Source organism: Dermacentor albipictus, chromosome 1 (genome assembly GCF_038994185.2).
Source record: "Dermacentor albipictus isolate Rhodes 1998 colony chromosome 1, USDA_Dalb.pri_finalv2, whole genome shotgun sequence".
Taxonomy (NCBI): domain Eukaryota; kingdom Metazoa; phylum Arthropoda; class Arachnida; order Ixodida; family Ixodidae; genus Dermacentor; species Dermacentor albipictus.
This window is the reverse complement of record NC_091821.1, coordinates 1046336-1051752: the sequence shown is the minus strand read 5'-3', so window position 1 is coordinate 1051752 and position 5417 is coordinate 1046336. Positions and strand designations below refer to the sequence as shown.

Sequence of the window (5417 nt, the reverse complement as noted above, 5' to 3'; positions counted from 1 at the left end):
ATATCTTGTAGTGGAACAGTGCAAATTTTCTAGTTTGGCTATGAAAATAGAATGCAATCAAGAAGAAAATATCCGTATAAGTTGCTGAAGTAACCCCTAAATTGAACACATCCTTTAGAGGTTACATTTGCTTTTAGAAAATAAAGGACTACAGCGTAACCTCTAAAGCTGCATATTTTTCAAGGCTAACAATGTACCTTTTATTTTATATTGGTTACAATGTACCTTATATTTTGTATTAGTTACAATGTAACTTATAATATATTAGTTACAATGTACCTTATAAATGCGAATTTGTGCACCTATACTAAGGGTTACCCAGCTAAGGGTGTACTACTCCAACACTGCAAACTACGTGGGAAATGGAATGCTTAGTTCCGCACCCTTGGAAGTTATTTTTACTTCTTCCTATGCGCGAGCATAGCCCAGTGAGCTTGCCGGGAGCCGAGAACGCTATATCAACTCCATACCGTTTCACAACCTTCTTTAAGTTATGGGAAGTCTTGTGAACATAAGGTACAACTGTCCGTTTCTTATTTTTGCGCTCCCTTGTGTCTTCAGCAACATTGCCTTCCGTCTTTGTCTTCTTAAGCACTGCCTCCACTACTGCTGAAATGACTGATTGCGGGAAACCGGCTTCTTCCAGCCTTACAATCTGCTTGTCAAAGCTTTCTTGTATTTTGTGCGTGCAGGACTTCCTTAAGGCTGATATGATGCACTGGGTGGCTATTGCCCGCTTTACCGTTTTTGAATGAGCCGAATCGTAGGGCAACAATTTCTTTTGGGATCTTGGGTTATATTTCCAGCACACATGGTCGTCACAGAAGCTTATAGCGTTGTCTAAAAACTGAATATTATTATCCTTTGTTAGCTCATGGGTGAATGTTAAACCTTTGCCAAGGCGCTGAAAAATGTGTAGTACACCTGCGATGGTGTCGTCATATGTGTAGCTGGCTTGCTTTTTTAAAAGTACAAGAAAATCGTCAACATAACGGAACACGGTAACAACCAGGTCACGATCGATCCCTTCGTTTACCGCTCTGTCAAATTCCGATAAGTAAATATTGCACAAAATAGGAGCAACGCAAGATCCTATACATATACCTTGTTTCTGTACGTAATAGTCTTCTTTAAACTGGATGAAGGTAGATTTGAGGTAAAACTCAAGCAACGCTAAAAACCTATTAACAGTCAAGCCGGTAGAATTCTGAAAAGACACTTCGCCATTAACTTCAATACATTTCTGAACAGCCTGAAACAATGCAGCGTGAGGGATAGAATAAAACAAATCTTCTATGTCAATGGAAAAAGCATGGCCAATATCGTCATTAGACTCTATAAAGCTAGTAACAGCTTCCGAGTTCCTTGTTTCAAACGGGTCGTACACTTTCAGGTGCGCTAAACATTTCTGCAAAAACTTGCTTACTTCGTTCTGCCAAGTTCCTCTTTCACTCACGATAGACCGGAAAGGGATATCTTCTTTGTGCGTCTTGGCCGTAAAAAACACGCTCGCTGTCTTTGTGGTTCGTTTGCTCGCGCAGTTAAACAATGTTCGCTAATATCTACCAACTCGCCCAACAACAAGTTCTACTAAACTATGTCTCTTCGGCTAGTTCCACTTGATGGTAGGCTGCAGCAAGATCCAGTTTCGAGAACCATGCTGCTCCGCTCAGCGCATGCAACAGTTCCTCAGTGTGCGGCAAAGGGAACCCATCAATGACTACTGCTTTGTTCGGCTCGCGTAAATCGACGCATAGACGAATAGTTCCATCCTTCTTCTGCACAAGCAGGTAGCGAACGTACTTCCCGCGCCTACTAGGGCGCCCCTCGCGGCGGCGAGCGCGGAACCGGCAGGATACGACCGGCCCGCTTGCGTTCGGAAAGCCTGTATGTGCACTGTTTCGCGCGTAGCTGGTGCCTTTTCTGGGAAATGCCGAACTGCAACCCGAGCTGTTGAGTAGTGGGCTGCAACAGCACGTACACCAACTCACGAGGAACAAAGTTTTACAGGTTTCCAAGCCGACCGTATCAAGCAGAACGGCGTCAACACTGGATAGCGCTCGTCCGACGAAATAAGCTGTTTTATGTTCCGGCGTTATGCCAAGTGCGTTATAACGCTGAATTCTTTGCTTTTACAGCAATGATGGCAGCAATGGGACACCTACAGTCAGTGGCGTAGCTATAGGTCGTCTGGCACCCGGGGTCCATAGATCTTCTGGCTCCCGCCCCTCCCCCGGGTTTATTGGAGGAAGGCGAGGATATCAACAATTTCCGTGTGTCTCCAGACGTATATGACACCCCACCCCCCCACCCCACTGGCCTCTTGCACCCGTAGCCCACGCCCCCCCCCCCACCCCCACCCCTTTCCCAAGTAACCACGGATATCCGGGCGACGTCCGACGGACGTCCTTTCTCGATATTCGGGACGTCCGTGGGATATCCATGAATGTCCGACGTACGTCCGAGGGACGTCCCTGGGAAATCCAAAGGTAATCGCTTTGGCATCCGTAGTACGTCCGAAGCGGACATCCAGCATGGACATTCAGGGGACGTTCAGGATATATATACATATATATATATATATATATATATATATGTGTGTGTGTGTGTGTGTGTGTGTGTCTTCCCGGGGATATTCCAGATATACACATACCTTGAAGCGACAATAGTGGCCGGGACACATTCAAGCACCTGACCATTATATATATTACATTGGTCTAATGCTTGAATGCATTCTTGTTTTAAATAAACGAGAAATGAACTTACACCAACTTCCAAATACACTTAAACTTTTATTGTCACCTTATACATAAAAAGACCAATAAGCAGATATATGCATACTGTTCAAAGAATAAATACACGGATAAAGAAGAAAACTTGCAATTCCCATAGCACAACACAAGGTAGAGAACAGCAGAACGAAAATTCTTATTGCCCACCCTGCTTTGACATTTGAGTTTGCAGCATGGAATAAAAAGAAAGAGCAAAAAGAATTAGCATTAAGCAGCGAAAGCAACAGAAATGACATGAAGGAATTAATCTTGACTACATCACTTCACTAGCACTCTGCCACACGGGCACAAAAAATGACATTAACTGGCTAATGCCTTAAACTTTAATGTCATTCGCAGGGTGCCACACGGACATGCTTAATGGTATTGCAGCTTAAATGTTATTCGCGACGTAGTGCGTTCTCGTAAGTCAACTTGCCGTCAAATGCGTACTCGTTCCCAATGTCTCCACATTGTGACGTGGCTAAACGAACTATTAGTGAAGAACAATTAATATATTCTTCACTTTCTTTAAACAATAGCTCTTTCTCGTGGCGTAGTGCGTTCTTACAATTATTAAAACTCACTTGGCCATCGAATGCGTACTCTCGTTTACAATGTCCCCGCCGTGGCCGTAGTGACCATATTCTCACGATATTAAACAAACTTGTAGATAAAAACAACTAATATATTCTTCACTTTTTTAAAAGGAGCTTTTTATTTTCGTAGAGATCAGCAGGCGATCTTGCCGCTACTCACGGCTACAGCTCTAATCATGAGCGCATTAGCCAGGAGAAGCTGTTTGCCAGGAGAATCAAAGGGCGCCGATGAAGAGTCCGCGGTAGCTAAAGCAAATGTAGACTCCGGGGTCCTGCTTACCAGAGAACCTGCATTGACTTGTGCGTACACCTCTCCTAAGGGATCCTGTTCCGTTTTCACAGCGAAGTAAACCATCCGAAGCGTCACGTAGTGTCTATATCCACCAGGGAAGCAAGGCACATTTTCCTCAGTGCGCGCAGTGTCACAACCACCGTCCTGAACTTCCGATGTCGCCTCGGTGCAGCGACCAGCATCACAAGGCGTACAAACGTTTGCAGGGACAGCCCGACCGCACATGTTAATGCATGCGTGCGGGGTATACGCGCCACTGCACAGTTCTAGACTTGCGAATTCTCGAGCTGTTGACTGCTGGCTGCCGGTGCGAGATCCGAAGTCCTCGAACATCGTCTTTGTTTCCACCGACGATCTTTTTCGCGCGTGCGGCTTCTCCCGCAGTCTGGCACCTGTGAAGAAAACACATTTCAATACCCAAACCAATTAAAAAAGAAATCGATGTAGCTGTCATACCTTGGTAGCTGAGTAGGAGACTTCGGTAGGCACGGTAGGTGACAAACGCTGCTCCGCTACCCTTAAAACGATCGCAGAATGAAAAATGGCGTGGCGACGGTGGCTAGAGCTTGGATTGGATTGGATGACTGCAGCGTTCTGCTTTGCCGAGGTTCTAACACTTCCACGTGCATCTACGCAAACATAAATAGGTTTTTAAAATATTGTATTATTACACAGTGAAATATTTACTTATTCTGGGAATATTCGGTATCTGATTTTCGAGTTTTTAGTTTCTGCTAACGCTGTCAGCGCCAGAAAAAACATAGCCTTTGAGATTACTGTCAATGCATGGCGGCTCTGACGCATTATAGCTTTCGTTATCGCTTTCAACGCACGCAGCCACCAAAAGCGTAGCCTTTGAGATTTGTTTTTGTTACCTATAATGATATTATTGTATGCACAATTGAACACTGTAGACTACTTCCTGTTTTAAGAAACCAGCCAAAAACAGGCGCACACAGGAAACATACGAGAAGACAGGAAAGAGGCTGGAAGAGGCCTGTCTTCTGTATTTTTCCTGTGTCCGTCTGTTTTTTTTTTGCTGGTTTTTTCTTAATACAATGCACCAACTAGCCCAACAACGTGTTTTACTTCCTGTTTCAATGATAAACCTGAACCTACATAGCTTAAGTCCCAGTTACATGTTCGGAGGTCAGGACCAAAACTCTATGATCAGGAACTTTTCATAATGAGGGGTAACTTGAGTGCTTGGCTCTAGGTCGACTAAGTGGCTTCAAAAAGGCGCTTATATATTCTGCTAGTCATCCATAAGTATTTTTTTAAAGCAAACTACAAATTGTTTGTATGACCCACCAATAGAAAAAAAAACGTATTTTAATACTACGATGTTAAAGTGGGCAGAATTTATATCAAGTTGGAAATATATTTATTTTGCTTTGAAAAAAGAATGAACTGTGTCCGATAGAGAACAAAAATAAACAAATATAATATGAACAAACTAAAATTTCCGGCAATATATTTATGCTAGTTTATATATAACTCACTAGTGTATATCCTGGGCATGCCTATTTGTGGACAGCCAGCGGACGTTCAAAATGGGATGTCCCATGGACATCCCGGTGGGATGTCCTTCGGACATCCATACAGGATATGGACTTCTCCTGTACGTCCCACGGACGTCCGTGTTGGATATCCGGATGGGTGGACGTTGGGACTTATGGCGGACGTCCCACGGATATCCGTGGTTACTTGGGTTGCTACGCCACTGCCTGCAGTGCGTACCAGGATATGCATCAA

General features: G+C 44.1%; 1 long non-coding RNA gene across 1 annotated transcript; it reads right to left on the bottom strand.

Annotated features, from left to right (window-relative positions):
* Positions 1-2772: 2772 nt before the first annotated feature.
* Positions 2773-4644, bottom strand: LOC139054618 (uncharacterized). The gene is made up of 2 exons (XR_011511365.1): positions 4119-4644; positions 2773-4054 (listed from the first exon to the last, which is right to left on the bottom strand). It is a non-coding gene; the product is annotated as an uncharacterized lncRNA (long non-coding RNA).
* Between the last annotated feature and the right edge of the window lie 773 nt (positions 4645-5417).